Source organism: Mustela lutreola, chromosome 1, assembly GCF_030435805.1.
Source record: "Mustela lutreola isolate mMusLut2 chromosome 1, mMusLut2.pri, whole genome shotgun sequence".
Lineage (NCBI taxonomy): Eukaryota > Metazoa > Chordata > Mammalia > Carnivora > Mustelidae > Mustela > Mustela lutreola.
The window spans coordinates 124,319,278-124,331,812 of NC_081290.1; the positions used below are offsets into that span (position 1 = coordinate 124,319,278).

General features: G+C 45.1%; 1 long non-coding RNA gene across 2 annotated transcripts in view; it reads right to left on the minus strand.

The window, feature by feature from the left end:
- LOC131831510 (uncharacterized) overlaps nucleotides 1–12,535 on the minus strand; it is an 18,879-nt gene continuing 6,344 nt past the window's right edge. The window contains exons 2-3 of one of the 2 annotated variants that reach the window (XR_009353664.1): nucleotides 8,431–8,540; nucleotides 1–355 (exon numbers count right to left, since the gene is read on the minus strand). This is a non-coding gene — a long non-coding RNA (uncharacterized LOC131831510). Of the gene's footprint in view, nucleotides 582–8,430; nucleotides 8,541–12,535 lie in introns of both variants that reach the window. The other variant, XR_009353663.1, reaches the window with a different exon arrangement.

Below are 12,535 nucleotides of genomic sequence, written 5' to 3' on the forward strand. Positions count from 1 at the left end.
CTCAGAATTTAGTGACAACATTTACTACCTCACAGTTTCTGTGGCTTAGCTTGGGACTTCTGCCTCACAGTTTCTCAGGGGCCACAGGCAGGGTGCTAGCCAGGAGGCAGTCACATTAAGGCTCTGCTGAGGGAGAACTTGCTTCCAAGCCCTTTGGTGTGATTTCTTGCTGGTGGTTGGCTACCGGCTGCTTCAGTGTTTGGCCACATCCACCTCTCCATTTGATCAGCTTCATCAGAGCAAGCAAGTGGGGGGCGGGTGGATTAACGTCTTTTAGAATGTAAGCTCTGAAGTGACGTCCCGTCGCTTTGCTGTATTCCATTTGCTAGAAGCAAGTCCCTAAGTCCTGTCCAAACTCAGGGGGAGGGATGACACAAGGACATGAATATCAGCAGATGGGGATTTGGGAAAGCCATTTTAGAAGGCTCCAACCATATTCACAAACAAGACAATTCCCAATTGTGTTCAGCACTAGGAAGGAAATCGAATAGGTGCAAGACAAGCCCCCTGGAGCGTTGGGAGGTCCTCCTGAGTGAGTGGTCAGGGAAGACCTCGGGAAGAGGTAACAGTTCAGCAGAGACCTGAATGACAAGAAAGAGCCCATCTGAGAATATGCCTTCCAGACAGAAGAAACAAGAAGTGCAAAGTGGGAGGGTGGGCTCTCTGTGTTGGGGGAAGAAAGTGGTGGCCAGTGTCACGGAGCAAAGTGAAGTGAGAACTTTCTAATGAACCCATGAAGCAAATATTATTTACATTTTAGAATAAAGAGTAATTTCTCTAAGATCACACAGCTTGGAAGTCCCAGAGCACACAAATGGATCTGAGGTTGGGTCTACCTGATGTATTAACTTGAAATCCAGATTTTTGCCACACCAGTACCTTTCAGTTCATTGCAGAATCTACTAGAAGAGATGATGGCGAGTGATCAGCCACCCCCGTGGCCCAGTATCTAAAACCAAAATAGTCCTGAAGGAACTGGGATAGTTGGTCATTGCAAAGGGAAAACATGGCCAACAGGCCCTTTAATGTGGCATGAAACCCAGGTGAGCCAGCAGCTGGGTAAGACTTGGCTGTGTCTTTTGTAGCTAAGAGAATAAACTGAGTCATAACCCCACCTTGTTGCTAAAATCAGAAGTTTATATACTGCTGCTTTGTTTCCTTTTATTCTTCAGTCATTCCTGTGAGAAGAGCTGGCCTAACGTGCAGGCAGGGAATCTTCAGGTAGGGAAAGGCCCAGGCTGGTTTGTGTCGGTCCTCAGCCACTGAGCAGGACCTCAGGTGTGGGGCAGGGCTCCTTGCTCCCTTGGACAGTTTTCCCATGGGCCCTTCTGCTTTGGGCCTACATCCTGATAACTTGAGTCCCTTCCTGAATCACAACTCTTTCTCCTCTTGACCAAAATGCTCAGTCCGGTGCCTGGCCTGGAGAAGGTACTTCATGAAAGTTCAATGCTGAGTGACAGGACATTTACGTGTACACAGCAGAGCAGGATGTGTCTGAGCAGCAGAAGATGGAAGCTGAGCTGTAGCTATTTTTTTTTAGAGGAATGATTGATTATTATTAATTTATTTTAGAGGGAGACAGGGAGAGAGCCAGTGCACATGGGCGAGGGAAGGGACAGAGGGAGAGCACGAGAGAAACAGACTCTCCACCCAGTTGGGGAACCCAATGCAGAGTTCAGTTCCACCACCCTGAAATAATGACCTGAGCTAAACCAAAAGTTGGATGCCTAACTGACTGAGCCACACAGATGTTCCATATTTATTTATTAGTGAGGGAGGAGCGGGGAGGGGCAGAGGGAGAGACAGAGAGAAACACTCTGCTGAATGGGGAGCTGGACATGGGGCTCAACCTCACAGCCCTGGATCATGATCTGAGCCAAAAACCAAGAGTCGGACGCTCAACAAACTGAGCCACCCAGGAGCCCCTGAGTTGTAGCTATTTCTTTGCTGTTCACGTTGCCATAGGCTGATGACCTGAACCAGGGAGTCAATGACTCTAAGATAGCCCCAGTGGGACTTGGCATCTCTCATCAAGGCAGTGGTTTCTCTACTTCTTCATGAGATCTGACGCTACAGACCAGCCCTCCTTTTTGAACCTCTCCTACTATAAATTCTCCCACTGGAGGTTTTCCTCTGTTCCCCATTACTCCTCCTTTTCTAACTCCTCCCCTGGCCTCCTTATTGCCCTGTGAGTGAATGACAATAAGACTGGGCCCTGGGCCTTCTTCTCTCCCTCTCTAGAGGACGCCACACTCAGCTGTAACTTTCACTTTCACTCTATGCTGGTGACCTGCTAAGAGGTCTCAGACCAGACTGATTTCAACTGGACACAGGGTAGATCCCATCCACTATCTCCCCTGGGGTGCACAGCACCTCTCTGTGGGCAGACTATACTTCTTTGTCCCATCATCAGGCTTGGCCTACTGTCTAGTTTGGCCATAGAAGGTGGGCAAAGTTGACAATGTGCCAATTTCCAAGAGGAGCTCTAATAGGGCCTCTGTCCCAGGATATAGCAGGTAGACACTAAAGTGGATATCCTCCTGTCAAGTGTAGGGGGACCCGTGACTTACTTGTAACCAATAGAATGTGGTGAAGGTGATGGGATATCTGTCACTCCCATAAATATGTTACTTTGTATAAGACTCCATCTTGCTCGCAAACTCTGTTGCTGTCTTTGAAGGGGAAAGCTGTCATAAAGTAAGGGGTCATGTTGGAGAAGCCCAAGTGGCGAGAAAGTGCAGGTGGCTTAGTCTAGGAGCCAGCAATGACCCCAAGCAAGAAGCTAAAACCTCAATCAAAACGTAAGTAAATGAATTTGGCTGAAACCAGGAGGGATCTTGGAGGTGAATTTTTCCTAGTTTAGCTTGTGATGAGAGCCCTAGTCGGTACCTGGATTTCATCTGGATAAGAGCCTAAGTGGAGGACCCAGTGAAGCCATAGCCTGCCATGTGGTCTCCCCCTCTTCCTGACAAGAATTGAGCTCACGAGGGTGGAGAGTTTTGTTCTGTTCACATGTATTTCTTCAACATCATTGCTTAGCATATAGTGGGCATGCAATAGATATGAATGAAAAAATGGGAAGGAACTTTTTTTCGCTTAACTTAAAAGAGAGATAGCTGCCCATAACAAATTCATTACATAAAAGATATACACGTAGTAAATGCATTACATATACTTATCACATGTATTGGAATGGCTATAGCAGTTAAACTTTGTCACAGGATTATGATCGAATTCCAAGGTGCATTAGGCACCAAGCTGACAGGATTTGATCCATGGTAGAATTAACTTTATGCTAAAGCAAAAAGTAGGATCATACAAAATGAGTGTTTCTTAATCCATATCAACAAAACAAAATTTCCACTGGTCTTACCTGTGTCATGAGAAAATGGCTGTCAGTATTTTCACCAGACATGTCTGGAATGGTCTGACATACAATTTAGGCTGCATAATGTATGTGAAGTCACTTAGTGGAATCCGGTGTTTTAAATATGAACCTCAATGTGTGTCATGAGGACAGGCCTCAATTTGGCATAGAGCTGTTTCTCCTTTAGGCAACTTCATAAACATATTATAAGTATTTATTCTATGATGGTAGTTAAAATTCTCCCGAGAAATGCAAGAGATGAGGAGGCAGCCAGAAATCAGATACGTGGATGTTCTGTGGTAAATGTTCTATAGCAAAGTGGCTTCCCTCTATCAACTATCAAATTTCTGGATTCTTTTCCACACAACTTGTGGTAGAATTACGGTCCCCCAAAGATGTCCACAACTTCACCTCTGGAAGCTGTGAACTTATTATGTTGCAGGGCAAAGAGGAATGAAGGTTACTGCCGGTGGAATTAAGGGGGCTAATCAACTGGTTTTGAGGTGGAGAGATCATTCTGGATTATCTGGGTAGGCCCAAGGTAATCACCAGTGTCTTTATAAGTGAGAGGAGGCCGAGGAGTCTAAGTCCTAGAGAGAGCTGGAGGGACAGAGCAGCCGGCTTTGAAGATGGAGGAGAGAGGCACGAGCCACGGAATGCAGTGGCCTCTAAAAGGCAGAGAAGGCATAGGAACAAATTTTTCCCTAGTGCCTCCAGCAAGAGATGCGGCCCTGAGGACACTTTGCTCTTAGTGCAAGGAAACCCATCTGGGGTGTCTGCCCTCCAGCTCTCTGTCAGATAGAAAACCTGTGTTGTATTAAGCCCCTGAGTTCATGGTCATCCGTGAACTCAGCAAAGGGAGACAAAGACAGCACTGTGAGGAACAACGAAGTACTGGAGATTTTGCCCTAATTGCGAAGGAGCCCGTCTTATTTCAATGGATGCTGGCAGAACACATGTGACCCCAGAGACAAAGAGAAGCTTCTCATTGACTGATGGCAGAACAGCTGCTGGCAGGTCAACATTCTGCATGGCTCACCGAGCCCAGACTCCCACAGGGCAGCATGAAGACGGCCAGGTGACTTCTGCTCAGGGGCTCAGGTGATGAGAGAGGAACCTTGACACTAGGGAACTCAAATCATTCACACTGGGCAGCAAGCACCCCTGTCCTTTCCTCCAAGGGAGGTGTCCTGTCTTCCAAGCTGAAAAGCCATAACAGTAATAGGCATGAGGACAGTGGTTTGAGTTTACAGATGACTTTTCACCTCTACCATCTAATTTAACCTTTATTTTAAAGATTTCATTTACTTATTTGAGAGAGAGAGAGAGCACAGGGGTGGGGCAGAGAGAGAGATTCCATGCTGAGCAGAGAGCCCAATGAGGGGCTCGATCCCAGGACCCTGGGACCATGACCTGAGCTGAAGGCAGACGCTTAACCAACTGAGCCACCCAGGCGCCCCTAATTTAACCTTTCAATAACCCCTTAAAGGTTCCCAAGCACCTGAGGCCCTGAAATACTGAATGACACACTTGAGGCCACCCACCCAGTAAGGGCCACCCACCCATCCACATTTCCTGTGGCTTCCCATTCTAATACTCCCGGTAAATAGATCCATTTGTGCAGCTTTTCTCCCTTTGAGGGTATGAAAGTCTTGTAAAAGAGTAAATTGTTATTCAGGCTCTCACTCTGGTGACCTACAAATGGCAGATCCTCAACTCAACCAAGAGAAAGAACATGGTCTTTGGAATTAGATATCAGTGGTTCAAATCCTGACGATGCCTCTCTAATGTCTATGAGCCTCAGGCTGCCAATCTGCACAACGGGATCATAATTCTTTCATAGGGATTTTAAGAGACTTGTGCCTCATGAGTCATGTTGTTCAGATTCAGGTTGTCTCTCCTGGAACTACTCGCTCAATTTGTCTCTTCCTCACGACTGCAAGCTTCTTGAGGTCAGAGGCCATGGCTTTTGTGCTGGTCCCCCTACCAACCAGCACTGTGCCTGATGAAAAGACATGCTAAATAAGCATGTGTTGACTGAAGGAGTCTACCTGGCCCCCAGTGGGAGCTTGATAGTTGCCTCTTTCCACTTTCCCTCCATAAAACCTTTCGGAATCTGCTTCCTGGACAGATGGCAGCATGCCAGACAAGACAAGGGACAATTTCCATACCAGAGGAAGTCTGGGTTCTCCACAGTCACTTTCGTTTCCTAAAACTGAAATTTCTGTGATACATATTATGCAAGAGCAAATAAGGTAGCTGCTCACTGGACAGCCGGAGCCAAACAGAGTCACCCGTCCTGGTTCCTGGCATAGCTGGCGTGGGCCCAGTTGTGCAAGTTTCTGAGGTTTGAAACAGAACAACTCTTCTAGTGTTTCTGCGAACACCAGGGAAACATCTCCTGGCAGACCTATCCTTCATTCTTGGAAAAGAGAGCCATGCCCCTTTCCTTCCCAAAGCCAAGTCCCATGGCTCTCTCCTGTGAAAGTGAATAATGGTAAGTCACTGTTGGGCCCACAGACTAGGGCTGTAGCCATCCCGTAATGAGGAGGTAAAAAGCCTCCACAAATGCAGGCTTCATGAACTGGGTTTCTCCCCACCTCCTTTTTCTGTCCCCTCCTATTTCCTGGACTCGATTCTCTACTTCTGATGGGATTCCCCTTCTTCCCAAATGCTTTCCCTTTTCTGTTCCAGCTGAACCTGCAGGAGGCAATGCTCTGACCTTTACCCATTCCAGCAACACCCTTACTTTCTGAGGGAAACTGAGCTCATCCCAGAAGGAAACAATGTTCATATCAAAGTCAGAAAGCCCAATAATAATTGCATTTCTTAGTGTATGTGCTTTTTTCTTTTTCTTTTTTTTTTTTAAGTTTTATTTAACAGAGAGAGAGATCACAAGCAGGCAGAGAGGCAGGCAGAGAGAGAGGGGGAAGCAGGCTCCCTGCTGAGCAGAGAGCCCGACATGGGGCTCGATCCCAGGACCCTGAGACCATGACCCGAGCTGAAGGCAGAGGCTTAACCCACGGAGCCACCCAGGCGCCCCAGAGTATGTGCTTTTTATCAAAGGGGCTTATTAGTACAAGTGAATGCTGTTTCTGGCACAATTTCCATAGAGAATTGTTGGCCAGTTTGTCTTTTCCGGGTCCCTCAGGAACAATTCTTGCTTGATAATGTCTGCCTTTTTGAAAGTAAAGTAATGGGGAGCGTTAGTGATTTTATATTCGGTCTACACTGAATCAAGTGTCTCCTTGTCCTCTGGGTTATAGAGCTCAGTGGGTCAGAGACTAGACGGGTTTGCAGGCTGATCCTTTGAACAGTAGTCATCTATCTGATAATTTCCCTAGCAGTTCTCTTAAGATCAGAAACAAATGCTTTTTAGGAGAGTGAGGGAAAAAATTTACCCAGAAGTCCATATCCATTCACATTGTTTAATTTTCTCTTTTGAATTTTTATTATTTGTCAACGTAGCTTTGAAGCTGTGTGATTTAAAAAAAAAAAAAAAGATTGTATTTATGTATTTGACAAAGAGAGAGACAGCAAGAGGAGAGAGGGAACACAAGCAGAGGGAGTGGAGAGGGAGAGCAGGCTTCCCACCAAACAGGGAGCCCACAGCTGAGCTTGATCCCAGGACTCTGGGATCATGACCTGAGCTGAAGGCAGCAGCTTAACTGACTGAGCCACCCAGGCATCCCTGAAGCTGTATGATTTTATGTCTAAAAGTTCCTCAGTCAACTGACCAACAATTCCCCTTTCTCTTCTCAATTCCCCCATGGTTACCTACTTTTGCCTAATGTTTGTGCTCAGATATTTACAGACAGTTGTGCTTCTCCAGTTGATTTTCCATAAAACAAGCACATTTATTCATTTGGCTCTACTTACCAAGTAACCCATATCTCGTGTTTATAGATGCTGGTACCCGATGAGTCCTGCCTGGGCCTTGCCTGATTTCCATGACTCTCTGACATTCACTTCTCAGGGACAAGACTCGGGTGCAATGGTGCAGTTAGCAACAGGACTCACCATCTCTCGTAACCACTGCACCACACTGCCTTCCTGTGCTATCCTCCTGATGTCAGGAAAGTTTTAAAATCACTCTGAAATATTTTTCTCACAACAGACAAGAACTATTGCATCCTAACTTTCCAATAGACAGTCTGGACCTTTCGACAGATGAACAGTTAAGGTAGAACTCGAACCCACTGGACCCATAGCATGCTCACACTGATGAGGTGGTATTCCCACTGTTCCCTCCATACCTGGGGATGTCATCAGAAAGCCCACAAGGTTCTTGGGGGGTCAGGGTAGGAGCTCCTTGAATCAGGAAATTAAAGGTGACCAGAACCAGAAGTGACTATGGGATATTCTTTTCCCCAGGACAGATGTCCTCATTATTTGCATCCTGCCCTGTCAGCAACTTGATTGGACTGGCCCAATCTCCAGCAAACTGGAGTGGTCGAAGTTCCCGTAGTCTAAATCCTAGGGCCTTTCCTAACAAGAACATCTAATACTGAGCCTTTACCAGGTTCTGGGTGCTGTCTTCTGGATAAGTATCATCCTGTTCCCCCACCCACGCCATTTAATACATGTAAAAACTAGGACTTGTGATCTGCTGGGTCATAAAGCTAACCTGTGCAAGAGACACAGCACCAACCCTCAATAGGCCCAGTCCCCATCAGGCTGTGGAGGTGGGGCACAACCAGGTGCGTGGAGCCCTGGAAATCAGTCAGTTCAGCTTTGGGTGTGTGCTGCCTGGGCCACGGTTGGTGGGTGCCCTGGATCACTCCAGGAGCTGATTTATGGCCACGACTCGGAGGGAGTCTTTCAGAGCCAGCATCGAATATTTTTAAGAACCTGTATGCTTCTGTAGGACAGAAAGTGAGAAGCTCCAATGATAATGATGATAATAATAGCTAATAATTGATCTCTCTCTGAAGACCAAGCATTCTGTTAGCGCATTGGATACATGACCTTGCTCAAACAGGACAGAAAATCAACTGGGATTTCAGTGTCCTGGGGTTTCAAGCCATGATTCATTTATCATTTAACTTTCTTCTTGGACTTACCAGAGCAAGTGACATCATTGTAGGCAACGTTGATTCCACTTACGACTCTCCCATGTGGCAATCATCCTTGAATTGCGCCATGCATTTGGGCCACATCTGTGTAAAGAAATCTTGCAACAACCAACAACAAGACAGAACAAAGAGAAATTAAGGAGAAATCTTGCAACAAAATGGGCACACAGACACCCATTCCACCAAAAATTCAGTTTTCTAGTATTTGAGTGTTTACTAATGTTCTCATTGAATAAGTGTAGCAAGATTATGAAGCATAGGAACCTGTCTGTGGAGATCTAGTGAAATGTGTAGCTTGTGGGCTTTGAAACCAGACTGATAATGGTTCCAATCCCAGCTTTGTTACTTAGCAAGTTCCTGAGCCCTTCTGAGCCTCCTTGAATTTAAAAGGAAGATAATGCCCCCCTCACAGACTTGTTGCAGGATTAAACAAACATCCATAAAACAGTGAGCAGAGGTCTTGGCACAAGATAGGGTCTCAACAGGAGTAATTTCCTCCCACTCCTCCATCCCCAAACTGGCTTCGACAAACCAAATTTGATAGTATTCCCTGACTTCTCCTTCTGTACCCCAATTTATAGTTCCTTTTTCTTGATTATCTTGATTTGCTCATTTATTTATTTAAAGGTTTTTAGCAAATACCTATTGTGTGCCAATTACTGGATAACCATTGAAGATACATTGATGAACTAAATAAAGAAAAAATTCCTTTTCATTTTCTGGTGAGAGAGGCAGACATTAATCATACAAGTGGGAGGGTAGTTAGAAAGGGAAATAAATGCTGTGAAGGAAAGGAACACATAACAAGGCTTTAGAGTATGGGACATGAAGGGTTGTTGAGACCGAAGAAGTGAGAACATCGATGGCAGGTAGTGCTCAGGCAGGTGAAGTGGACAGTGATGGTGAAGGGGGTGTTAGTAAAGGATGGCATTCACGAAAGGGATAGGCAAAGGATGTCGGTGGGTGTGGAGACTCTGTGTGTCTGAAAACCTGAGAGACCAATGTGGCTGGCACACAGATGATGATGGGGAGAAGGGACAGAGACCAGAAGTTTAAGCAGAAGCCATTCCACAGACTCTGCCAGGGTCTTAAGATCCTCAAGCTAAGAGCAAGTCAGAAGTCTCAGAAGAATTTTTAATATGGGGGTAGTGTGACACGATCAGATTTTGCCCTGAAAAAAGATCATTCTAGATCTGTACTATCCAATAATGGTACCTATTAGCTACATGTGACTCTCGAACATTTGAAATGTTGTTGGTCTTAGTTGGGATTTACTGTAAATGTAAACTATGCACTGGGTTTCATAGACTTAGGATGAAAACAAGAACGTAAAATGTTTCATTCATTTTAACATATTGATTCCATATTGAAGTGAGAATATTTTGGGTGAAATAAAATGTACTTAAAGTCAATTTTACCTCTTTCTTGCTGTTTGGGGTCATCGGGGTGGAAACTGGACTGGAGAGGAGTGCAGTCTGGGAAAGAGGTGAGGAAATAGGGACATTGAATATAAAATCTCTTTTCAGAATTTGAACTATAAATGGGGAGAGAGGGAGAGAGAAAGAGAGAAGCTTGAGGGAGATGAATTTTTTTGTTGTTTGCTTTTTTTTCCTATTTATTTTTTTAAATTTTTATTTATTTAATTTCTTTTCAGTGTTCCAGAATTCAGTGTTTATGCACCACACCCAGTGCTCCATGCAATACATGCCCTCCATAATACCCACCACCAGGCTCACCCACCCTCTCACCCCTCCAAACCCCTCAGATTGTTTTTCAGAGTCCACAGTCTCTCATGGTTCATCTCCCCCTCCAATTCCCCCCAACTCCCTTCTCCTCTCCATATCCCATGTCCTCCATGTTATTTCTTATGCTCCACAAATAAGTGAAACCATATGATAATTGACTCTCTCTGCTTGACTTATTTCACTCAGCATAATCTCTTCCAGTCCTGTCCATGTTGATACAAAAGTTGGGTATTCATCTTTCTGATGGAGGCATAATACTCCATAGTATATATGGACAACATCTTCCTTGTCCATTCGTCCATTGAAGGGCATCTTGGTTCTTTCCACAGTTTGGTGACTGTGGCCATTGCTGCTATAAACATTGGGGTACAGATGGCCCTTCTTTTCACTACATCTGTATCTTTGGGGTAAATACCCAGTAGTGCAATTGAAAGGTCATACAGAAGCTGTATTTTTAATTTCTTAAGGAATATCCCCACTGTTTTCCAAAGTGGCTGTACCAACTTACATTCCCACCAACAGTGTAAGAGGGTTCCCCTTTCTCCGCATCCCCTCCAACACACATTGTTTACTGTCTTGTTAATTTTGGCCATTCTAATTTGTGTAAGGTGGTATCTCAATGTGATTTTGATTTGAATCTCCCTGATGGCTAGTGATGATGAACATTTTTTCATGTGTCTGTTAGCCATTTGTATGTCTTTGGAGAAGTGTCTGTTCATGTCTTCTGCCCATTTTTTGACATGGCTATCTGTTTTGTGTGTGTTGAGTTTGAGTAGTTCTTTATAGATCCTGGATATCAGCCCTTTGTCTGTATTGTCATTTGCGAATATCTTCTCCCATTGTCTGGGTTGCCTCTTTGTTTTGTTGACTGTTTCATTTGCTGTGCAGAAGCTTTTGATCTTGATGAAGTCCCAAAAATTCATTTTCGCTTTTGTTTCCTTTGCCTTTGGAGATATGTCTTGAAAGAAGTTGCTGAGGCCAATGTCAAACAGGTTACTGCCTATGTTCTCCTCTAGAATTCTGATGGATTCCTGCCTCATGTTGAGGTCTTTTATCCATTTTGAGTTTATCTTTGTGTGTGGTGTAAGAGAATGGTTGGGTTTCATTCTTCTACACATAGCTGTCCAATTTTCCCAGCACCATTTATTGAAGAGACTATCTTTTTTCCACTGTATATTTTTTCCTGCTTTGTTGAAGATTATTTGACCATAGAGCTGAGGGTCCATATTGTTGTTTGTTTTTTAAATAACTGGAAGAGACTTGAGCAGGTGTAAATACTGGTAGTAATGGTCTGTAGTGGCAGAGTACAGTGAGAAGCCATTATAAGCAGGGCATGGTTCCTGAGAATGCAGGGAGGGACAATGTTCCATACTGGACTGACTGGGGGTGTGTGTGGGGGGGGCGGACCAGCCACACTGCAATAAGGGCTCCCCCTTTTATTGTGGCAGAGGGAGGAGGATGGGTGTGGATGGAGATTCAGAAGTGGGAAGTTGTAGGGATTTCTTCAGATGACTTTACTGTGCTCTGTGAAGTAAGAAGGAAAGTCATACCTGAGAGGATATGAGGGGGCAGAGATGGTCAATGGCAGGAGAAACGTGGTGAGAGGGTCACATATGGTGGAGAGTGAGGGTACTTTAGTGAGAGAAATGGAATAAAAATGACTGCTGTCCTCTTATAAAGCAGGTGGGAGGGCACTCTTAGGTTTGGGATTTAATGTCATATAGGAGAAATAGAAACATGAGGAGAAGAGACAGTGGTGGGTCTAGAATTTCTGTTTGGTAGAGCAATCTGATTCAGGGGAGGCAGGGCTTGAAGCTTTTTGTGTGGGATTTTACATGCTATTCTAGTGAGGAAACACAGATTGTTCATACTGGACATACTGAACGGGGAAGACTTATGGAGATTGGGGAGGTCTTTGGAGGTAAAGCCCTGGTCTTCAACCCCATGTTTGGCAATACCAAAGAAAGGTGTTACAATGATATGATTGTGAATGAAAGGGGCTGTGCATCCCCAGCACCCCACCCCTCCACCCCCAGCAGCTGGCAGGAAGGTTCCGACTATCTGGTGGCCATGCCCAGCTAGATTTTTCTATAAAAAGAAGGAAGGAGCTATTTCCTGGTGAATCAGGAGTTTTGGGGTCAAGTACAACTCTCCATATGGTGCTGAGAGAATGAGACCCCTAGGGGCTGCTGACACCTCCACCTGTGAATGCCAGCTTGCACCAAACATTGGCCTCAATCTGTACTGAATGAGCAAGGAAGACAAGGAAGGAGATGACTAATGGATTGGGGAAAGAGGAAGGAAATCAGTGTACTCTGAGCAAGACGCAGGAGGCCCGAGTTAATCGC